The following is a 25,926-nucleotide window of genomic DNA, read 5'->3' on the forward strand; positions in this document are numbered from 1 at the left end:
TCATGGTATGTGCTGTTTGTTTCTTGTAAATGTAGCTGTTTATTTAGTTTCAAAAATTGATTGGAGATTTAAGACAAACTAGAAGGATTTCTGGTTCATAGATTTCAGAGTGCTGGAATACCAGCAGATTGACAAAATTCAGTTTATATGAATCATATGTGGCTGAAACTCAGTTTCTAAGGATTCTATGTTCATATGTTGCTGGTCTCACATGGCCCCCTAGTTGCCATCAGAGTGACAAGAAGCATTAGCTTGATAAGGGAAGAATTCTTTTCCTGCAGGAGCTGTTTTGTCCCTGGGTGGACTCATCTAAGGGAACCTATCAATAATAACAAGCACATATCTGAAGAATCAATCTCTTCTATTTTAAACTTGTAGCCCAGCGCAACGAAAACTATGATTATTGCATGATGAAATCTCCTGTAGGAAAACTGGCTAAGGTAACAAAATCAAGCCCTGCTAGTCTGTCACTGGATCACAGACTATATGGTCATATGGAAGGAAAGCCAAACAAGGAGGGAAAGCTCACGAAGAATGTGGAATCTAGAGAATGGATTTGGATGCTCTGGGCAGATGAAGATAGTTGGAGATATGTAAATAAGAATCCAGTTTTCTTGAAATACTTTTTCTTCAGGTTCTTTGAACTTTGGGTGCATAGATTTTTTTTTGATGCCTCTTTTATTTTATTGCTTGGAGCTCTTAAGTTGATGTAGCCAAGATACTTTCATTTTTGGACATGCCTATGACCAAAAGAATATGATTGGAACCTAACCAGTCTAACAATTAAGTTTCGTTGGTATTTTTATTGTTCATTTATTTGTTTGTTTGCATTCCCTGGCATATTATAGTCCAAGTATGTAGTCTGTTATAACTCTTGTTTGGATATGAAAATACATTGATATTCATATGTTCATGGGTCCTCTTTTGTGGGCTGCTTTAGCACATTGATAGAAATTAGATTACTTTCAAGAATTAATAATACCAATATTAATGCAACCAGCTGTGGGAGGTAGTGAGGTTTAATTCAGAGTGCTATGCAATTGTCTGTACACTTTGAATATTTGTACAATTCATTAGAATACCAGGGAGGGCTTGGGAGAGAGAGTCACAAATACTCAACTCTGCAGATGTTTGAATCCCTTATAGAAATTGGTATAATATTCCAGAGAAGCTATATATGCATTCAAAAACAATGTTAGTTTATTGTGGACCAAAATATAAGTTATCATTGCCCAGGAATAAAGATTTAATTTGTCCCAGGTTTTTGAGTAACAGGACAAAGAAAGTCCTAACTGTAAACACTTTTCATATATTTTGTTAAATGCATCAAGTAGTCAGTTTACAGAAAATTGGGGAAAATCTCAGTTATAAGCCTCAGATGCAATCTAATGCCATTCTTCACCTTTGGATTGATGAAAGCTAAGGACCTGCTCATCCATACTCAATGATTTATGTAATAGTCACAGGAGGTAAGTTCAAACACAAAAGTGTGCAATAAATGCTTATTAAAACCACTAACTCTAGACCAGAAATGATCAGTTGACCGGCTTTCTGGAGTGTTCTGTGGAAACTCCATATTATTCTAAGAACTTGAGTTCATACCATCAAGAAATGAACTCCTACATAAAACTATACAAGGAGAAATTCGATTTTGATTTTCATAATTTTCAACTGGGGAGTCATTCATTCTGGTCACTGAGTAACTTACAAGGGCTGAGTAGGAGAATAAAATTTCACTTGAAGCAAGAAGAGGAGTTTCAGACATCAGTTTTCAATCAGTATTATGTGCCCTGAACAATAAATATATTATGGTCTCTATTTAACATTTATTTTATTTTTAAAAAATATGGAATATACATACTCATATATATATATATACTCAACTCTCCTGGAATTTGCTATAAAGAACAGGCTGGCATCAAGCACACAGATATTTACCTGACTTTACCTCTGGAATGCTGATATAAATGTTGTGCACTACCACTTCCTACTGGTCTTCATTTTTCAAATGCAGAAATTGAAGCTAAGTATGGCTATTCTGCTCAATTCCTGTAGGAAAAGTGTGAGATACATAGGATTTCAACAAACCTTTAACTCTACAACCATTTAGTTTTCTCATTTACCATGCTTACTAGTATGTTAATAGCCATAAGATATATCTTTTTACCTATGAAGTTTAAAGACCTAAAATACATTTCCAAGCATCAGATATAGCATCCTTTAACATGAACTTCATTTCAGCTACATGAATTTATAATTATTACTGGGAGCTAGCTATGACCGTCTCTGGACTCTACCCTATGAATTGAGATAACACACACTAGGTCGAGTTTAGATGATAGATATCTCATTATACTATGATAAAGAATAAGTGTAAGAAGTGCCCAAAAGAACCTTTAGAAGAAAATATTTTAGAGAGAGAATGGACACAGCAGAGTATCTCTGCGCAGAACTGCATGTTGAAGTAGGATTTATACTACCTTCTCTGAGTCAATGAAGAGAAAGCTTCCTGAGGCATTTTATCCTGGCAAAATGATTGGCAGGCCCATATGGATTAACTCTTAGGGGAGAGGGCAATGGTATGTTTTGTTCTTTAGCAGAAAGCCTCGTTCTACCCAAGATGACAGATATAATTTAGAATCCATTCTTTTGACTAAAACCTTCATGTAATGGAGCAGATTTTGAAAGAATTAAGGAATGAAAAGCAAGACTATAAAAATAGCCATGCTTTGCCAAGAGGAAATAGCATTACCTTTAATACACATGAAAGCCCTGTTACCTGCACCTTACCCCAGCCATTTTCTATAGTATTTCAAGTCCGGAGGAAGAGGCTATTATAATACTGCTCCCTTTCTTTATGATATATGTTTAAAATTATATGTTAATATAAAGCAGGAGGTAGTACCCAAGGCTCTGATTGTACAAGGGGGTTCCATCCGCACTGACCTTCAAGAATACTCATATCTAACTAGCTACCAGACAATAACGACATAGGGATTTTTCATGTGTATGTACCTTTAAAGTGCTCAGTTTCTTTTCGAAAAGGGGAAAGAAATTCCCCACAGAGTAAGAAATATTTGCACTCTTTGTGGTCTTGTGCAAGGATTTCTAAATTGATGGCTATTTGCTTCAAAATTAGGCAGGAAATCAATCCTGCAAATTATTGTGTATGTAGCTCAATTCAGGAAGTTGTAAAATATTATTCCTTTATCCCTTTTTATGCTGTTTAGTTGCTATTTCATTCTTCAGGGTAATAACAAAATAGTCAACAATACTGGAAAGGCATACTGATCTTGAAGATTTGTTTTAGAATTGTTTCGGAGTGCACATGGCACATAAGTTTTGCAGCAGTAAACTCTTCTTTAGGGAAAAAAACAGGTCATAATTCATAATCTACATGTGTTTCAGATATATTGCTTCCAAAATACTTTACTATGTAATTAGTCCTTATGTTGTTGAGCAAAAATATTATGCTAAATCTCTTTAAAGCCCATGAAACCTGATAATAAAATATATAGGTGGTAGATGGTAGTATTATAAATAATACTAATACAGTATTTTAATAATATTTTAAATAATATAAAACTAATATAAACATTGAGATACTCACATGAAATTTCCTTTCATATCTCTAGTCACTGACAGAGAAGTTGAGAAAGGAAATCCAGTAGCAACCCAGAAACAAAAGGGATTTTTTAAGTTACAGAATTGCAAAAAGATATGGACCATGGATCATAATCATAACATAGTGAAAATACTAGGCAGGATATAACTCTCTAGTTATATCCTAGATATAGATATAACTGCCTTAATTTTCTAGTAATTCTGATTGCCTATAACTTTAATAACATGAAGATAGTCATATGTCCCTACTTTACCTTGGGGCTTTTATGTGCTAGGAGTGTAACAACTTAATGACAGTATTTGATAGATTATAGACTTACCTCAGAATGCCTTAGGCATGTCAGGGTAGTAATTATAGGAATATGTGGTTAGTACATTTTGTATCTGTACAGTGGAAGGCATAATATTTAGGTGGATAGGTAGATATATAGATAGATGAGTCTGATTTTCACTTCTTCGATGATAAAATATCTTGCAAAATAAATAAATAAATAAACAAATAAACAACCTAGAAGAGAAACGGCTTATTTTAGTTCATGGTCCTAAATTACAATGCTTCATCCTGGGGAAGTCACAACATAGCATCAGCTTGAAACAATTGGTCACTTTGCTTTCATAGTCAAGTGCCAGAGAGGAATAGAATGAAACAAAATACGCTAATGTTCAGCTTATTATCTGATCTTTTATTCCGTTTATGATAACATGCCTAGAGAATGATGCCACCAATGGTAGGTAGGTCTTCCAATATCAACTAATGTTGTGAAGATGATCTACACGGGAATGCCTGCAGGCCAATCTGATCTTCACACTCCTTTGAGATGCTCTTCCTAAGTGAACCATGATTTTGTCTAGTTGAAAAAACTAACCAGCATAGATGGATAGATGAACTGGTAGATGAATAGTGATTTAGTTCTTCTACTTCCATGAAGGAACAACATGATAGAGGCAAGTTATGAAATAAAGCATTGAACTTGGAGGCTAATGGTTCCATCAAAACTATACTAGGTGATATGGCAGCAAGTAGACAGTCAAGGCAGGCACAAGGGCAGTAGCTGAAAATTTATATGTTGGAACAACAATGATGAAGAACAGAGATAAAGAGAGATAACTAGGGATGTTCTAAGATTTTGAACTCTCAAATCTCTACCTCAGAGACATACCTCTTCCAACAAGGCCATATCTTTTAGTCCTTCTCAAACTGTTTTACCAGTTTAGATCATATTCTAAAATATAAGAGATTATGTGGTCATTCTCATTAAAACCACTGCAGATGCATGAGGGATAGTGAAGAGAGACTGGGAAGAGTTAGATGATAGATAGATAGTTAGATAGATAGTTTGATTGATAGATAGATATATTGATTGATTGGTAGATAGAGATAGATAGATACAGAGAAAGGAGAGAGAGAGAAAAAGAGAGAGAGAGAGAGAGAGAGAGAGAGAGAGAGAGAGAGAGAGAGAGAGAGAGAGAGAGAGAGAATCATTTATCTTAGCATCAGCCCAGGTTGTTTAGGGATCACCATGGGATCCCCTTATCTAAGAAGTCAACCAAATACAACTTAGTCTTAACACTGGAAGCCTCACCTGACTACCAAAGATGGCCTGTTCTGACTGTATATCTTTGATTACTAGGAGTCCTCACTAGAGTCACCCTTATAGATTCCTGGAAGTTTCCTCTGCACTACATTTCAACACCATTCTGCCAAATGCCCCAACTACCAGATGTTTCTCCTAGCATTCTCTCCCTCTAAATACGTCCTTCTGATCCCCCCTTAGTTAGGTAGGTCTCCACCTACTTCCAGACCACCCATAAAATATATTTTGTTTCTTTTTTCAATAAAGATTTATACTTCCCTCCTGTAACGCTTCTCTTTTACTAACCTTTCTTGATCTGTGGATTGTAGCTTTATTATCATTAACTCAACACCTAATGTCCATTTATTAGTGAATTCACACCATGTATTTTTTCTAGTTCCATCCTTTTGCCTCCATTTGTTTGCTTGTTTGTTTGTTTGTTTGTTTGTTTAGAACTGAGTAATACTCCATTGTGTAAATGTACCATTTCAGCATCCATTCTTTGGTTGAGGAACATATAGGTTGTTTCCAGTTTGTGGAAAATATGAATAAAGCTGCTATGATCATAGTTGAGGAATTGCCCCCATGGTAGAATGGAGGTAGAATTATTTCTAGTTCTCTGAAGAATCTCTATATTGATATCTATATTTCTACAGTGGCTGTACAAGTTTGCACTCTCACAAACAATGAAGTAATTTTCACTTTGCTCTATATCATAGCCAGCATGAGCTGTCATTTGTGTTACTGATCTTAGCCATTCGAACAGGTGTAAGATGAAATCTCAGAGTCCTTTAATTTGCAATTCCCTGATGAGTAAGAATGTTGAGTATTTCTTTAAGTGTTTTCATTCATTTGAGATTCCTCTGTTTTGATCTGTACCTGATATTTAATTGGATGGTTTTTTTTGTTTAATATATAGTTTTTTGAGTTCTTTGTGCATTTTTGGTATTAGCCTTCTACTGCATCTTGAGTTAGTGAAAACCCTTTTTCGACATCTGTGGGCTGTTGCTTTGTCTGATTGACTTGGTCTTTTGCCTAACAGAAGCTCTTCAGTTTCATGAGATACTATTTAAAATTTGTTGGTTTTAGTGCCTGTGCTATTGGTATTCTGTTCAGAAAATTGTCTCCAGTGCTTATGCATTCACAGCAACTCCCCACTTTCTCTTTTATCAGGTTCAGTTTTATGCTGAGTAGTTTTTAGTTTTTAATATCTAGTTTTATGTTGAGGTCTTTCATCCACTTAGATTTGAGCTTTCTGCAGGCTAATAAATGGAAATCTATTTACATTTTTTTTACCTGAAAGACTGCAGTTTGACCAGGACCATTTGTTGAAGATGCTTTCTTTTATCTAGTGTACATTTTTAACCTCTTGTTCAAAAATCAGATGTCCATGAGTATGTGAAATTGTATATCCATAAGTATGTGAAATTGTGTCTGGTTCTTCAATTTTGTTTCATTGATCAACATGTCTGTTATGTCAATAACATGCCATTTGTATTACTATACCTCTGTAGTACAACTTGAAAACATAGATGGTGATATTTTTAGCAGTTTTTTTTTTTTTTTAAGTTGTTCAAGATCGTTTTAGATAGCCTGGGTTTTTGTTTGTTTGGTTGGTTTGGTTTTCTATATGAAGCAGAGTATTGTCTTTCCAAGTTTATGTTATCAATCCTGTAAATCCATGAGCTTGAGAGATCTTTCCAACTTCTTTCCATCTGATATCTTCTGCAACTTTTTTCTTAAAAGACTTGAAGTTTTTTTTGTTTGTTTTGTTTTTGTTTTTTTCTTTGTTTTGCTTTTTAGTTGTTGTTGTTTTCCGAGACAGGGTTTCTCTGTGTAGCCCTGGCTGTCCTAGAACTCTTTCTGTAGACCAGGCTGACCTCGAACACAGAAATCCGCCTGCCTCTGCCTCCCAAGTGCTGGGATTAAAGGTGTGCACCACCGCTGCCTGGCTACACTTGAAGTTTTAAAGTTTTTATCATGCAACTCTTTCACTTGCTTGCTTACAGTTACACTACGATATTTTATATTATTTGAGCTATTATGGAAGATGGTGTTTCTTTGATTTCTTTGTTGATCTGTTTGTCATTTGTATATAGGAGGGTACTGATATTTTTTGTTGATGTTGTTAATCTTGTAATCTTGTATCTAGCCACTTTGCTCAGAGTGTTTATCATTGGAGAAATTCCATGGTGGAAGTTTTATGGTCATATATGTATTCTATCATATCATCTGCAAATAAAAGACACTTTGACTTATCCCTTTGTAATTTGTATTCCCTTGATTTTCTTTAATTGTCTTATTTGCTGTAGCTAAAACTTTAAGTAAATTAAATAAATATGAAGAGAGTAGACAACTTTAGCTTGTCCCTTATTTTAGTGAAATTACTTTGAGTTTCTCTCCATTAATTTAAGTTTGGCTATAAACATGCTGCAATAAATACACAAATAAATAGATGGGTAAGTAAGACAGGTATATTATATCAAAGGAATTTCTGATATAGGGTACAGAAACTGTCAGATGGCTTTCTTTGTTCTTAAAAATATACTTATTTTTATTTTATATGTATGGGTATTTGCCTAAATGTATATTTGTAAAGCACATGCATGCTTGGCACCCTTGCAGGCCAGAAGAGAGTACTTGTGTGATCAACCATTTGCCCAGTGTTGTAGTTCTTTTAGCATAGGAAATTACTCTCATGGAGATAGCTTGACTCTGCAGCAGCACATTCTGTTTGTTTATATGGTTGTGCAGAAATATGGGTACAATAGTCTTCCCCTACTTAACAAACAGCTGTCAAATAAATGACAAGCACTTATAGGAAATATCAAAATTTAAATGTCCAATATATTTTATATCACATCACATGATATGACAGTTGTGGAATGCCAGAAATTGTCATAATAGATGACTTGGAAACAGAGTGACGGGCTGCCATTATAACTGTGCCAAGTTTCTGTTGATAATGGTGAAACCTGGAAATTTTCATTTTCTGGTATTACACACTGCCAACAAATTGACACTTCCTGTATGGTTTACCAATAAGAAAGAAAAAAAATTATAGTTCACCAAACCTGATCATTTTCTTCAAGGGAAATTCAAGAAGTGATAAAACCTACATATCCCAATGACATTATTCAAAAGTAATATTACTTTGCTGAAAAGTCACCTTTACTTGAAGATTGTTGATTTAGAATAGTACAAAAATGTGTGTCATTTTGTTGTAAAAACTAAAAATTCAGTGATAGCTCTCTTCAGCTTTGAAGCTTAGATATTTTGAGAATAGTAACTTATGACCCAAGTGCCAAGTATAGGTCTATGTATATTGATGTATGATACATACGCTTATATCAGTATTACTCTCTTTTGAGATTTGCAAGTCAGGTCCCTCATAGAATATAAATTAATTCTTACATTAGAAATAACTTCTCACATAAGGGAAGTTATATGTTCATGTAACATTTCCAGATTTTACATGAATTAACATTTTGTAATCTCTCCAAATATTATTGATAACTGTAGAAAGGTTTAGTGTCCAAGTACATAGAAGCCATTACTCTGACATTATGTGTTTTCCCAACGAAAATAATTTATCATACATTCTACTAGTCAGGCCAGCAGCTGTCAGTTTACAGGTGCCTCCCCAGTTAGCACTATTTCTTTGCCCAGGTATGGATTGTATACATTATTTTTTGAAATGTGCAGTGATTATTGACTAGAATGATGGGGGCTTAATCCACACCACATCTTTCTCTCTCTCATCCTTCTAAATATCCCAGACTGTCCTCTAACTGTCCATCCTCTTATTCTACTTCCCAGATGCCTGGATTAAGGGTGTGTATCAACAAATGTATCTTACACATATTCATTCTTTAAAAAAGCTTTCAAAGTTCCAAATCAGATTCTGGCATTTGTTTCTATTTATTTTATTTTATTTGTGTGTGTGTGTGTGTGTGTGTGTGTGTGTGTGTGTGTGTTTGTGTGTGTGTGTGTGTGTATGTCTGTGTGTGGTATTTAAAGAAATTAGAAACAGAAGTGCCTAACCAGGATTTGACTTTGCAAACATGGGGTGTCGAGGAATGCAGCCAATTTCAGTGTTTTTTGTTTGTTTGTTTGTTTGTTTCCACAACAACAAACTTTATTTAAAAGTTTTCTAAATTACAAAAACAGAACTCAAGAAGCCTAAGTTCTGTCTTATTTTCTCTATTTTAGGAAAATCAGACAATACCAATATTCTAAGCAATTTGAGTGGTGACATTTCTCTACTAAATAATATCCTCAAAAAAACCTATATCTTGTGCGCATGACTTTTTCTCCCCCATAAAGTAAAATCAAATTCTCAAGGTTCTTTATTGTACCTGGTCTCTGAATTGAAATTCATATTTTACTGTTGATTGTTCAGATAATACTGATTGGTTATCCTGGGACCACCTTAAGACTGAAGGGTCTGACTTAGTCTCTCAGATAAATTTTTCTAACATACCAGGACAATGGGTGAGTCTCAGAACCTCAAATTTTAACCTTGTAAGTTGTGGTCCATTCCCATTGCTGTTCTCCATGCCTTAAATAAATCCACTGATTTCTGAGCTCTTAAATATTACCAATCCCTATTTACACATAGTCGATAATCCTAAGAATTAATCCTCAAAAAAAAATTGGCTATTTACGCCATCCTTTTGAAGGTGATGGTGCCTGAGTACTCTTTGGATGCAAACTGTAACTGTCATCTCTGGAATAGTCACTGCTTGTTAGTTAAAACTGCCAGCTTTATGATTCAGCAAACTAAATAAGGCATTTTTCCCTAAGGTAATGGCTTTTTCTCACTTTGTGGAAACTGCAGGGACCCTTGTTATCAAGATATAGCCATAGTCTAATGGTGCTACTTATTGTGCCCAGTGAAAGTCCCAAGGATGTGATTATCTCTTAATAACTGGAAAGCCAGTTATGTATCACATTGTAGTGTTTACTTTGAATGTGTGTGTGGGAACCCATTAGTGATCTCGGTGGTTGATATTATTCATTGTGATAATGTTAAAATAATCAAGTCACCATTTATTTGCTTGTAGCTAGACAGCATGATTAGAAATGCATTCCACTTCTCACTGAAAAATGCATTGAAATGTAATCTGTTGCTTAGTATTAGTTTAATAACCCTGATGTTAATAGTAAATTATGTCAAGCAAAGCTAATGGAAATTCAAGAAATGCACGTGGATAATTTAAAGTCTGCATGACCTTTACCTCCCATGGAGAATTCAGGTTGGGTTTTAACTACCTGTGAAGGAAGTAAATACCCATATGAAATGCCTGCTGATTCAGTGATAGAAAATGCCATCAATAACCTAAGCAAAAGAGACTAGACATAGGAAAAGACCTTTAAATAAAATGTCCTTTTAGAATATGAATAGATAGTGAATGGCAACCTTTATTCCTCCTTCATTCTACTCATTCATGAGCCTGTTATATTAATAACAATACTATCATTTATTAAACATTGACTTGGGTCAGATTATTTTCATATCATCTCCCAGTGTCTTTACAAGGAACCTTCAAGGTCATTAATATTGGTCTCTTTTGGAGTTGAGTGAACTGATATGTAAGATATGATACAAATTGATTTGTGCATGAAGCGATTTCTTGATGCAGCTTAAATTCAAATCTGCCTTTACAGCTGGTTCCATTCAGTGTCTAAAGGGACACAGTCTTAGGATTTTTATTGTTGTGGAGAGATACCAAATACATAGGTACTCTTATGAAGAACAACATTTACTTGTGACTGGCTTACAATTTCAGAGGTTTGGTCCATTATCATCATGGCATGAAGCATGGACGTATGCAAGCACTGCACAGTAATATGGCACTGAAGAAGGCACTGAGAGTTCCACATCTTGATCCACAGGCAGCAAGAGACTATTCTACAGTGGGCATAGCTTGAGCTTATAAGACCTCAGAGCTTGAACTCACAGTGACATGCTTTCTCCAACAGGTCCAGATCTACCCCAATAAAGCCATTCCTTCTAATAGTGCCACTCACTGTGGTCCAATATTCAAACATGCGAGTCTGTGGAGGCTATAGCTATTCAAACCACTCCACTTTCAATATAGAATAAGTAAATATAGTTATGGGAGATTTACAACTGATTGTGATATTATTGTCTTATATTGTCAAGTAATTTTGTGTCTGTTCATACAGGGAGGGGGAAGGAAGGGGGAGGGAGAAAGACGAAGAGAGAGAGGGGGAAGGAAGGGAGAAGAAAAAGAAGGAGAAGGAAAGGAAGAGGGAGAGGGAGAAGAAAAGAGAGAGATGGAGAAGGAGCGGGAGGGGGCGGGGGAGGGGGGAGGGAGAGGGAGAGGGAGAGGGAGAGGGAGAGGGAGAGGGAGAGGGAGAGGGAGAGGGAGAGGGAGAGGGAGAGGGAGAGGGAGAGGGAGAGGGAGAGGGAGAGGGAGAGGGAGAGGGAGAGGGAGAGGGAGAGGGAGAGGGAGAGGGAGAGGGAGAGGGAGAGGGAGAGGGAGAGGGAGAGGGAGAGGGAGAGGGAGAGGGAGGAAGGTCTGTGTAAACTAAAACCATTAGTGATCTGGCCTTTGGACCCACCCTTTGTAATTACCTTCATGTGGTTGCCTGTAGACTGGGAAGGATTGTTTTGTTCTAAATATGGAGCCAACCTACCTTTTGATTCTGAACCATTTGGAAAGAGTCTATATCAGTACACTTCACTCTCTATAGTACCATTATCTATTCTGACCCAGTCTTCAGAGATATTTCAACTTTATCTTTCATTTAGCTGTGAGGTTCTGTAGTGTTCAGGGTTTTGTTTTGTTTTATGATATAATGCAACTTACTACTGCATTTATACTGACATCTGTTTGAAAGCCTGTACAGTCATCCTAAAAAAGATACTCGTCTATCCACTATTGTTCACCTTTTATCAATTTCTTGTCTATTTTCATTTGTTTGTCTGTTTGTTTCATTTTGGTCTCGAGCAAGAGACCTATCTGATGCAGGATGGGTTCAAATTTGTTGTATATTTGAGATGGAACTGAACTTCTGATCCTCTTGCATCTTTCTCTCATGTAGTGGTACTATGGGATTGTGCCACTGTGCTGTGTGGATGCAGTGCTGAGGATCAAGCCCTAAGTTTGTGCACTTAAAGCAAACACCCTGCAAACAGATCATTGTCCCCCAACACATCCAGGCCATTTGCAAAGATGAATTTTTCACTTTATGGTAAAAAAAAATATAGCTAAAGCTTAACTACCTGAAAGGTAAGAGGCTAAAGTATGGAGAAAATCTGAAAAAAATAAATTTTCTATAACTTTAATAACAATTAATAAACTAGGCTTTATTAGTCTATATTGTGAATTTAGTGTTCCATTTGTATGTTTCAGCATATCTTCATCACTCTAGGTAGAAATAGCATTGTTAAGCAAGATTTAAGCCTGAAAATCTTAGCTTAAGGAGAGTGAGTGTAAATATTGCTTTTATTTCCTCAGAGGAAGGGATGAGGTGAGAACCATATCTATGCTATATGAATAGTTGGCTTAGGCTGAGCCGGAGCATTTCTATCTCCAGACATAGGTCTGGATGCTTCTAGCCCCCATACAATCTAATCGTCTGCAAGCCTGGACCCTGAAGGTTTTAACTTCTAGCCTCTGCCTGCCAATCTAGGCCTTGAATGTTATCAACCCCTTGAGACTTAATGGTGAACACAGTCACCATTGCTAGCTCTTTCTGAACTCTGGCTAGCTGAATCAACTCAGCTGTTCTGGCTCAGAGGCCTCTGTAAGCTGACTGATTCAAATGGGCTTCTCTTGGCTTTTGGCTGAGTTTCTTTGCTTGGAAAAGCTGCCAGTGAACTCCACACACTGTGCTGCACTAACTGTACTGTCTGCAGGAATGGAATGGAACTAAACGGAACTGCAGGCACTCAGCTCTCTCCGTGCACTGCTCTAGAGTAGCTACTCTTTCCTATTTGTTCTTATGAGAGTGTGTATAGCTTATCTATGACTCATTGTGTCAGATATTTCTCTGAGTCACTTTGTTGCCTCCTCATTTAGGTGCCATTGTTTGGAATTAAAGGTATATGCTAAAGGTGTGTCTTTATTCCATCCAGAGGAAATAAACGTGTATAGTATGTGTTGGTATCCCAGTATGATCACACAGACCTAGGTCTTTGGGTGTGATCCCTTGCCAGGGTAGACATGTTGCTGATTAAAATTCCTCTACAAGTGGGGAGGTGCTGAGTCATTCCTTGTTTCTATCTTCAGAAAGAACCAATGTAATTTATTTCCCACACAAAAATATAAGAAACATGAAGAAATTCTGCATCTAAAGGAATTTAAATAGGTGTGTATCTTCTTCCTGTTTCATCTTTGCCCATGCTGGAAAATGGAAAGTTATATTAGCAGCTTTTTCTAATGTGAATAAGCTTTTCAATGTATTTTTCTAATAAGGCTTAAATAAACAATTCTCGATTGTTAGCAAAAGACTTCTCAGGACCAACTTCAGCGTCATAAGAAGTACATTTGAAAGAGCAGAATATATAAAAATACATCATAGAGTAGTACTCATACTTAAAGCACATCCCTTTGTCCCAAGTTGAAATTTGGAGACATTAATCATTCTAGCACACTTAGGGAGCACCTATATTATGCCTGGTTTTATTAATTCAAACTGACAAATATGACAAAAGCAATACTTCTCTATCATAGAAAGTGAGATTATGGAATGATGGTGAACACAGTGACAGAAACACCTACTGGATAAAACAAGTGTCTGAGAAATTGTGAAAATATGTGATTCTGAAAAGTTTGGATTTTAGTAATATAATTTTTCAAGAAATATCTTCTACAGCTTAGCTACCTTTGAAGATTTCTTCCTTTGCCTTGTGTGGGTGGTTTGCTGCCCTTAGTAGTTTCATTTTGACAGCAAAACTTATGACATCAAGAATTCTTATTTCTTCAGTATTAAACATTCTCTGAATTACTAAATGAAAGCAATGCTTCCAGAGAGATGGCTCAGTCACTAAAGTGCTTGGCTTGCAAATGTAAAGGTCTGACATAAGTTCCCAGTAGCTTTATAATATAAGCAAGGCATGGTGGCATGCACTACTGGCAAGTAGATTCCTGGAGCTCACTGGCCAGTGTACTTATTTACTTGGTAACTTCAAGGCCAAAGAGAGACCTTTCTGAAGAACAAAATGAAGGATGAGGAGAAGGGGAAGGAGGAGGAGGAAAAAGAGGAGGAGGAGGAGAAAGAAGAGGAGGAGGAGGAGGAAGAAGAAGAAGATGATGATGATGAGGAGGAGGAGGAGGAGGAAGAAAGGTAGATTAAAGTAGAGAAATGACTCTTGAGTTGTCCTTGGGCCTCCATTCATGCACACATATGTGCACCTGCACATTCTTACAAATGCATAGCTCATGCATATTCATTTATAGAAGAAAATGTAGAAAATATGAGTTATTATCATATAGATGGTTATGGTTTTATTAATCATCCAGGAGAATTGGCACATGAACATTTCCTTTCAGGAGAGTTGGTACACACACACACACACACACTGTTAGTTTGTGAAGGAATTTTTTAACTGATTTCTGATAACTGCTATTTCATATTCTCAGTACCTTTAGGCACAAACCAGGGCCTCTGTGCTCCCTCTGAGAAATCTTGCTTTCAAGGAACATTTTTTTTTTTTTACCTCCAATCATCTTCTTGTGTCATATAAAACTTTAAACTAGCTAATGTGAGAAGAACTATAGAAAGTACATGGCTGGCAATATTATAGTATCCTACAAATTGAAAGCTACAAAACACCTGACCTGAAATGTTTTTAGATTTACAAATAAGGAGATATGGCTACTACTCACATTGTCACCCTAATTTTAAAGCCTCATTTCTCATGGGGGTCAGGTGTAAGTATGTGAGTCTTATTTCTGGTATTATCAGACTATCTCTTTCCCTTGTCCTCTCAACAAACTAGCTTTGTCTGTCAAGAATTCCTGCTTTATACCCTTCAAACTCTCAGCATTGCTTTTCAAGTGCTATTAAATTGACAATCATATTGACTTAGTGTGAAATTAATAATAATTATTGGAGATTCCAAAACTGTAGCCAATTAGAGTGAATGATACATTACAAGGTGCAGACTATCCCTAGTGATTATACCAAAGTAAGTCGTCATGAGGTCAATCCTAAATCATTCTGTCTCCTATCATTTTTTCTTGCTTTCATTTACTATTGTTTTGTTTTAAAATAGATCTCATGGTTCCCAGAGTGACCTCAGAATACCTTCTAGCCCAAATGACCCTAAACTTCTCACTCTTCTGTTTTCACCTCCCAAGAGCCTGTATTAGATTCAGGTACTACTATGCTTAGTCAGATATAGTTCTGGGGTCAACCATAGAACTTCATCATGGAAGGGAACTGCTCTGTTACTCTGTCAGCTCTGATCTATCTACAACCTTTATGTAATTCCTTTGGGGTATTTTATGTTTCTACTTTTCATGAATAGATAAAATTGAAGGTTTTATTAATTAAAGAATTAGGGAAGATCATATGGCTAGTAAATAATTGAATCATTATATCATGCTAACAATTTATCCAAGAACCTGAGTACTTAAACAAAAACCTATTTTAATATACATATACTTTAACTTTTTAAGTACGTATTCTTAACAGATAGGATAATCTCTACTTTGATTTTGATTCTATGAATGTGCATGTGCGTGTGTGTGTTTGGCATGTCCCTAGTATTATCTCGAAGAATTTTGACCATCTGTGTAGGGATTCTGAGATGACCATTGCTGTTATCGATTGATAGTTCCAATGGCTACAAATTGTTATAAAGCTATAAACAACGTAGAGCTTTAGTGGCTTTAGAAACTGTCCTCCATGTAAGATGACATCCAATTTAAATTATATCCTGAAAAACTCATACAGCTGGTGACTGACCATATTCAAATAAAACAGATGGTGATATACTTGTGATTCATCTAACATAGGAGGTCGGTTTTTCCTATTCCATAAGTAACTTTTTGTTATATTTGGCATAATCATGTGTGGAATGTTGTAAGTTGAAATATGTCAAGAAGAGTCAGGAAAAAGTGATCTCGGCACATATTAAAAGTGTCAGGAACAGGGCTTTGATCTTCACTTTTCAACTGTCAATTGTTAGCTTTTTGCTAACAATTAGGAGAAACTATGCACTTATGTGATGTCATTGTTATAGTTAATCAATAAAATGCATTTTTATCCCAATTAATTATAAAGTACTATGTACTTAGATATAATTCAGAGTGCATGTCCTGTAGAAGGACACAGATTGGAACTGAGGACCTGTAGTAAGTCTAGCACACACACACACACAAACACACACACACATACACACACACACACACACACACATAAACATACACAAAAACACATATAATGTAGGTACATTGAAGGATGCTCGAGGCTCCACATACAATTGGCTAAGTTTTAAACTAACTTGTTAAACTGTAGTCAACTGATTGGGTGAATGAGTGGGCTCTAAGCATTTATGTTCCATTCTATGCTATATTTCCATTTCCCTGTAAATGTCTGATTATACAATTGGTTCCAAGTATCTAAAGCTGATCTGGTTCTAGGGGAGACTAGATAAAAGAATAGGTTTTGTTTGAGTTGCTATGATTGCTTCTACTGAATTTAATCAGTGTAGAGAATTTTCCTCTTAACATTTGTAGACTTAAATATCTTTTTTAATGGCTAAGCTCTTTCTTTATAGAAACCAGTAGTATAAATAATATATATTATATACAGTGTGTATCCATGGGTATAATATCATTTAAAATTAATGAAAAAACACAATTATTTAGAAGTGATGTATTAGATTAGGGTATAAAAGGAAACATATATATAACATATATATGTAGAGATGTAACTCTTTAGGCTGTGGGAAAAAGTAAGTTCTTCCGAAATTTAATGAGTTCTGACAAACCTTTCACAATTAAAGTTTAACTTGGAGGTTGTAAGATAAGGCATACCATAATTAAATGAAGTGTGATTTTTTTGTTATCTCAGAATTTTATGCACTTATTTACCTAAAACAAACAAGCAAAACCCTATATAAGACATATAATACTTTAGTTTTATTATTTTTAAAGCAGTCTAATCCAATTTGTTATACAATAATTGTTTCATTTGAATCCAAATACTACAAAATACAAAATATGACCAATGTCTAAAGCCATTCACCTGACTTGAAGAAAGTTCTGAACTGACAGGTCAAGAAATCTGGTTATTAAGACACAGAAGAAGATGAAATCTGGAAGGTAAAACCAGCTGTATCTGATTTTCATTTCCTCTTAACTGAATTTTAGAAGGGATAATAAATAAATGGAAACTGTTTACTAGCCCAGGTTGAACACTGTGTTAATTTGTGCATTCTGTTTTTATTGTAGGGATTATTGGCACATAGTAATTCCACATCATGTGGCTCTCAGAGCTGCCCTAAAAGGTAAGTTCCCTACAAGGGACAGTTTTCTCATCTACATTTCATTTTTAGTTTTTGTGGCAACAGAGAAAGCAAGCCCTTTCCAAATGAAGCCATGAATTTGTTTTACTTGTTTTTATAAATGTTGTAGTTAATTAAGTTAGTGAACTTACATAAATTAATGCTGAAACTTTGTAACAGAGACCATTCCCATTTCTCTGGAGAAGATACTTGGGGTAGTCGGTATCTAGTAATCAAATTATTTTGGCAGTTCAAAAACATTAGTATTTTACATTGTGGAAAAGGTATGTGGAATACATTTCTTCATTCTTTTGCCCAATAGTTTGATAAGACAAAATGATTTTGGCAACAAAATAAAATATTAATTCCTAAAACTGCTTATTTCTAGAAGGAATCATTTTACATGATAAAGCATATAGAGTGAAGTTTACCAACTATCTTTTCTGGGGTTTCTACTGCTGTAAAGAGATACTATGACCATGTCAACTCTAATAAAAAATAATTAAATGGAGCTGCCTTATATTTCAAAAATTTAATCTATTATTTTCATAAAGGGAAACATATCAACATTCAGGCAGACATGATGCTGCACAAAGAGCTGAGAGTTCTACATCTTGATCCACAAACAGCAAGAGAAACTGAGCCACACAAGCCTATCTTGAACATCTGAGACCTTAGAGACTGCCCTTACAATGACACACTTTCTCCAACAAAGCCACACCCACTCCAACATGAAAACACCTCCTAACAGTGCTATTCTCTATGGGCCAACCACTCAAACACATGTGTCTGTAGGGAAATTCCTATTCAAACCACCACACCAACATTTAGAAATAAAGGTCTTTCATATTAAAGGACATTTTACTAATTATCTTAAAAGAAGTCAGAATGGCTTTGTGCTTTATGTACAATCCTGGAGAGTAAGACTGAATCATCACTCTTGTTTGATGCTCCTGACTTTGATTATCTAGTTTTCATATTTTGCTCTTTAGTCTCAACTAGCACCTGAGTTCAGCCTCCTTATTAGACACAGACACACAGATAGATGCACTATGAATTCTTAGCATCCCTTCTAACTTTCTCTGGTGAAACTAACATCATTGGTGCAGTGCCCGAATTGACCATGTAGTTGTCCCTATCATGTGTACATCAGCTACATGCAAACCTTTTTTAGTTTCCTGTTCACAGTGCTTTGATTTTATTTGTGCTCCAGTATGTGAGTAGATAGCCTCAGACTTTGAGACGAAAGAGACAGAGAGACAGAGAGAGGTATTGGTCATAGGCTTTTGTCATGTTGGTTTGCTTCATTTGTATTAGAGATATACAGTAGCCTGGACCCAGAGAAATGGAGGAAGCTTACATTCTTTTACCATGGATTGGTAAAAATAAGTTTTTCTCCCATTAAGTTATCTTAGGGATTTAAATACAACATAAAATGAACTGCTAACTATGTTATAATATAGGTATATCTTGAATATGCTATAAGTAAAAAAGCCTTACTCAGAGGTCAGTTAATATATTAATTCATGCATACTCAATATATAGAGAAGTCAGACTTATAAAGATAGTTATTTAATGGTTTCTAGGAAACAAGGGAACTGAATAGGACTTGGTTTTTCATTATGACAAGGTTTCTATTTGGTACTAATAAAAATGTTCTGGATATGATAGTAGTAATCATTATACAAACTTGTGGATACATTGTTTCTGACTAGTGAGTTTTATGATATATTGTGGGGAGCCGACAGAAGGCAGCTATCATCCTTGCAGCCATCTTGAGGCATATACCCTGACAAAAGACTTGATTACAATAGCCTGCAACAGCTGAGCACACTCTGATAACATCTTGCTTTAGATACCCAGGATTTTTCCTTGGGTGTGTGAGACTTGGATGTGTATGACTTAAGGGCGTGACTTAGAGATCAGATTTAGAGACAAGGCCTAAGGGCATGACTTAAAGCTGTGACCTAAAGGCGTGGCTTAGAAGTGAGACATATAAAAGGCTAGAGGCAGACAGAAGAGTTCAGTACAACTTGGAGGAGGAATTGGGCACTGAGGAAGAAGACACTTGGATTAGAGAACTCAGAAGAAGGATTATTAGTTATTAGGCACTTGGCACTTGCAGGAAGAAAAGAGAATTAGGCATTAGACATTAGGCACTTAGCACTTGAAAGAAGTAACCTGGAACTTGGAGGCACTAGGGACTAGGAACTACGGACTAGGAACTCAAGACTTGGGACTTGGAGAGAAGAGAGACTGAAGAATAAACGGGATTGAATCACACTCTGTCTGGTCTTCATTCTTTATGACCGTCCTCACTCTCTCTCTTGCTGAACCCTGACCCGCGGATTGGAGCAGCTTGGGGAAGTGCGGGCTCTAACAGTTTAGCCCTCAAGGCTTTTGGCAGTTCTGGTTCCAATATTGACAGAGCAGTCTGAAACATTTTTGGCCCCCAAACTTGGGGTAGCTCGGGCTGCAATATTTTCATTATTTTTCATTATGACAAGGTTTCTATTTGGTACAAATAAAAATGTTCTGGATACGATAGTAGTAATCATTATACAAACTTGTAGATACATTGTTTCTGACTAGTGAGTTTTATGATATATGAATCATATTAGTAAGGTAATACAAAAATGTGTATTCTAGGTAGATAAATTTTATCTCCAGCTATCATGGTATGGGAGATATATAATGAAATAAGCAGACGCTTTCTTTCAAATCAATGCAGAGTAGCTTTGTGTCTGTCCTCTAAGACCTAAGAGAAAATCCAAGTGCTGACAGGATCTGTGGTTTCATAGAAAGGATATGATTGAGCGAGTGAAAAGAGGCATGTTGATAGTTTAAATTTTTACAAATTTGTTCCGCGCGCCTCCCGTGTCCCCTTTTCACCCATGGAAGAGAAACACAAGAGGCAGAATTTGGGTATCACCACAGAGAGGCTTTAATCTGTATCAGCAGACGTGAAAGACCATGGAAGGGGCAAAGACAGGAAGAGGCACAGCTTAAATACACCCTAGAGTGACGTGTTCACTTCTGATTGGCTGTTCACTCATCACCCCATATTACGCCCCGGGATGGGCAGTGACTTTTGGCTCACTTTTGCCTTTTTGCACCTGCGCAGTTAATTGTTTACTACTGGGAGGACAAGATGCCTGCGCCATCTTGGAATGGCGAATTATATCACCGCTAACGGCGGCTTCCTACACCAATTGCTGCTTCTAGCCTCAGTTTCCTAAAAACTAAACCGTACAAACAGTAATACTGTAGATTTATGAAGAATGAATGCCAAATACTTGCTGTGTTGACAGGCACTGTGTAATTGAAACTTTTAAAATTACTGTTATTAAGTTGTAAATATTAGGCTATATCATTAGATTCTTGGCAGTTAAACTGATCGACTGTTGGTTTTTCTCTTACTGGCATCTTGGCCAGAAAGAGAAGAATGGCTAGAATTTCTGTTTGCTCTTAATGAATTCAATCATCCCCTAAGGGACTTTTGATATAGCAGAGAAATATTTAACAAGAAGCAGAATTTGTATTCACTCTGTGTTTTTCTTCATAGCTGATGGAGCCTTCGCTAGTAGAGGTAACATTACCTGTGCTGAGAGATGCATTAACATACCATGAGAGAAATGTTAGAACACTGAAAACACATCCCTGTAGCCTGTGTTTCTGTTGCTACTCAATGAAATTTAGGCTACTGCCAATAAGAAAATAGCCTATTGCCTGATGATGTACAATTTACTTGTCTATCAATTTTATTGTTTATGATTTCTCTTTTCAGTAACATTGTAAAAAGCTTTAAAAGAATTTACCCACTGTACATCCTGATCAAAGCCCACTCCCTCCTCTCTTCTCAGCCCCACCCTTACAAATCCCTCCCCCCATTGCCCCAAGGGGATCCTACTTGGTACTATCCCACCATGAGTCTTCTAGTCCCAGCAGGTTTAGGTACACCATCTCCCACTGAGGCTCAATCAGGCAATGAAGAAGGGGATCCAGTGACAGAGAGCAGAGACCAAGACAGTCCCAGCTACACTTGTTAAGTGACGCACATGAAGACCAAACTACACATTTGCTACAAATGTTTAGTGGATCTAGGCCCAGCTCCTGCATACTCCCTGTTTGGTGATCCAGGCTATGGGAGCCCCTGTGGTCCCAGGTTAGTTGACTCTGTGGGTCTTCTTTTAGTGTCATTAACAACTCTGACTTTTAAATTGCTCACTTGCATCCCCAACTCTTCCACAAGACTCCCCTCATCCACCTGGTGTTTGGCCACGGGTCTCTGTGTTTGCCACAGTCTGCTGTTCGATGAAGCCTCTCAAGAGATAGTTAGTTATGTTATAACCTTGCTTTTAGAAATTCATATTACCGAGCGGTGATGGCGCATGCCTTTAATTCCAGCACTTGGGAGGCAGGCGGATTTCTGAGTTTGAGGCCAGCCTGGTCTACAGAGTGAGTATCAGGACAGCCAGGACTACACAGAGAAACCCTGTCTCGAAAAACCAAAAAAAAAAAAAAAATCATATTTAAAAAGTCATAGTGTTGCAAAATTAATGCATTTGTGTATTCTGAGGTGCTTATTAAAAGATTAGAAATAATGTATAGAAATTTTTCATCACAGTCATAAAAATATGTCTGGATGGATTATGTCCCTTGGTCCAGTTTCTTTTGTCTACTTTTCCTCAAGGATAATGGGAAATGTTGCACCGAAACAATATCAGGAGAATCGTGTTCATTTATTTTCTCTACAGTGATCTTCAAGAAGCCAGTATACTAGAATCTCTAATAGGATTAATGATGCCATGAGAAATAAAATAGCTAAGTGTCCTTCAGGATTGAGCTTGATATTCCTCAGAGGCAAGAGATAGCATACAAGTGAAATTAAAGTAATGTCAATTATGCTCTTAAAAAATGAAAGAATGCAATAATAAACAGAGTTGTAGTAGTACACTCTTATGGGATTACCTGGCTCTTGACTTGCAAGTTGCCATGTGCCATCAGCCATCTGTTTGTATGATGAATTGATCTTTTTTCATTATTGTATGATTTATCACTTCTCAACAATTCTAACTTTTACAAAGATATAATTTGCTTATTTGTGTGTATGTGTGTGTGTATATGTATCAGTGTATGTGTAAGTGTATATATGCATATGTGTGTATGTGCTCAAATAGAAGGCAAACAAGGGTGTTAGGACTCTAGAACTGGAGTTACAGGCTTTCCACTGAGGCCCAGGGTGCCGGGTTCTGAATTCTGGTTTTCTTGACTGAGCCTCATGCTGTTCAAATTCTGAGCCATCTCTCTAGGCTCCAGATTTTTTCTCACTTGTATTTTATATGATCTTATGGTGTTGAATTTGATTTATTTAACTTTAGCTCAGTCTGACATTGACATTTTATTTTGTTTGCAACATCTTACAATTCTTTTCAGGAAGTTCTCTTTCAATAGCATGAAGCTATATATTTGTAGTCTTTTATTCTTTCTAATAAGAAAATTATATTTGGTTGCTCTAACTTTAATTTGTGAAATACAGACTATTCTTTCTTTGACAACTCTTTTTGTTTCTCTATGTGACTTTGTTTTCCTTTTGCATAACTGAGTTTTCTATAAAATGCTGTATGAGTGGCTTTTCTATTGCTGTGATAAAACACCATGTCTAAAAGCAACTTAAAGATTTTATCTTGGTTTACAATTTCAGAGGGGTAAGATTCTATTATAGCTGAGAGAGGCAGGCTGCAAGCAGCAAGCTTGGTGACCCACATTAGGAAGCTGAGAGCTCACAATCTGAACCACAAACACAAAGCAGGGAGAGGAAGCAAGAAGTGGGGTCAGCATGTAAACAGTCAAATTCCTTCCTCTACCACCAGGCTTGCACCTACCTGTGTACTTTTGGCAGGATGGCTTCACCTCTCAAAAGTTTCATCTACCTATGAACAGCTTTGCAAACTGGGAAGCAAGTGTTTAAATGCCAGAGACTATAAGGGATAGTTCTTAGGGATTTTTCTCTTTATTTCTAGGTCTGGTAAGTGTCTTAGTTAGGGTTCCTGTTTCTATGGAACACTATGACCAAAAGCAAGGTGAAGAGGAAAGGTTTTATTCTGCTTATACTTCCATAGTTTGTGCATCATCCATGGAAGCCAGGACAGGAATTTATACAGAGCCAAAACTTGGAGGCAGAAGCTGATGCACAGATGATCAAGGAGTGCTACTTACTGTCTTGGTCATCATAGTCTGCACATCCTGCCTCATTAAAGGATTCAGAACTACAGGGGGAGTACCACCCACAATGTGCTGGACCTTCCCCCATGATCACTAATTAAGAAAATGCTCTTCATTGAATGTTTGTATAGAGGCATTTTCTCAATTGAATTTCTCTCTTTTCAGATAACTGTACCTTGTGACAAATTGACATAAAGCTAGACAGGACAGTAGGCTTCATCAAAATTTCATCTTTGTAGAGCCAGATTCAACAGTGTTTTCTAATATGACCCCCAAAATTTTAGTTACATGGCTCCTCAAACTTCTAAGTAGTCATTCACTCAATAAATAGCTTTTAGGTTCACTTTTCTTGAGCTAATGATTGTTATTATAACACAATAGAGTGAATGCATAAATTCCATGTTTTTCTATGCATGTACCAGATTACTATTTTATGTATATGAAATCAACTATCTATCTGCATGTACAGCTGCATGACAGAAAAGGGCATCAGATCATATTATAGATAGTTGCAAGCCACCATGTGGTTTCTTGGAATTGAACTCGGGACCTGTAGCAGAGAAGCTAATGTTCTTGATCTCTAAGCCATCTCTCCAACCCACCAGATTAATTTTAATTGCTTTTAATAATCAGCTTCCTTTGAGTTTCTCTTAGTTTTGTTCAAAATTTCCAGTAATTATTTCAGTGGTTTGTATTAATAGTAACATTTCTATACTGCTGCATGCAAGCTTTACCTTTATTTTTTGAATACTATTAAGGTAGGTCTGGAATCACTATATGGCAGAATATGTTTTCTTCAATACATTCATAATATGGCTGCACTGTATTGTACCCTTTATTAGGACAGAAAATGAGATGTATTATTTGTCAAATTTCTTTGTTCATGTATGATCTGCCCTTTTCATTCTTTTAGCTTTTGAGGTTTTTCTCTTTGTGATTTGAGACATGTTTTTTTTTTTTTTAATGAAACATTGAAATACACATATACAGCCTGTGGTACTCTAATTTCAGTCTGAGGACTGTCAGGAGCCATCCAGGAAAGGCTAAGGCTTTACTTCCTAGAGGTAGCCCACCTTTTTTGCATGGATTAAAATGGATGAGGTCTGAAAGCCAAGGTTCCAAAGAGACATCATCTCATGGTTGCTTTTTGAAGCTGATAGGCCATTCCTGTCATTATTAAATTAATATAATAATCCCTGGGCAGTTGAACAGGTTTTCTGCAGATCAACAGAAAGATAAACTTTCATGAATTAATGGGTATTTTTTGACAAATTGGTGATTTTATAGAGTGCCTGATTTGATTCAAATAATCTTAGAAAAAAAGTTTTTAGAGATGGTTTTAGTTGTATTGCTAGAAAGATGTGATAAACTTAAAATCAAGAATAGAAAGTGCCCACTTCTCATAATAGCAATAAAGGCTGCATAATTAGAAGTTCAGCGAGTTTCATAATTACACTAAGAAGAGAAATAGGATTAGGATAAATTTGTGTTTATCACAGAAAAATATCCATTCTAGGTCAGATCCAAGGATGAAGCCACAGGTGTGCATTGTCAGACAAGGTCATGTAAAACTGTTGCTTTGAACTTGTAATAAGCTTACAGAATGAAACATTGCTTTAAACTTAATATACACATCCTTTGGTAACTTGCATTTTGTGTAACATTTTATCTGTAAGGTAATTTTCTATAGACTTTTGTTCATAAAAATAGGCAGAGAAAAGAAAAAAAGATGATTGACTGTTGGGTGGAGCTCTGCCCCATCCATCCATCTGTGCATGCATCCATCCTTCCATCTGTCCATCCATCCATCCATCCATCCATCCATCCATCCATCCATCCATCCATCCAAATGTAGTGTTGTAGTCATGTTCCTCTATATCTGGTGTGTGTTTTCTATGGGACTCCTTTCTATTCTATTTCACAAAGAGTTAGTCAACCTGACCAGTGAGAGACTTACAAATGGTAGGAGCTTCTTTCCACTCTCTAGGAGAGAATTTGGGAGAAATATTTGCA

The 25,926-nt window shown here is 36.3% G+C and overlaps 1 protein-coding gene across 1 annotated transcript in view; it reads left to right on the plus strand.

Annotated features, from left to right (window-relative positions):
* Cntn4 (contactin 4) overlaps nt 1-25,926 on the plus strand; it is a 904,382-nt gene that overhangs the window by 191,523 nt on the left and 686,933 nt on the right. The window contains exon 3 of the mRNA XM_076940198.1: nt 17,636-17,691. The gene's annotated coding sequence lies outside the window, so the exon portion shown is untranslated. The remainder of the gene's footprint in view (nt 1-17,635; nt 17,692-25,926) is intronic.

Source organism: Arvicanthis niloticus, chromosome 9, assembly GCF_011762505.2.
Source record: "Arvicanthis niloticus isolate mArvNil1 chromosome 9, mArvNil1.pat.X, whole genome shotgun sequence".
In the NCBI taxonomy this organism is placed as follows: Eukaryota; Metazoa; Chordata; class Mammalia; order Rodentia; family Muridae; genus Arvicanthis; species Arvicanthis niloticus.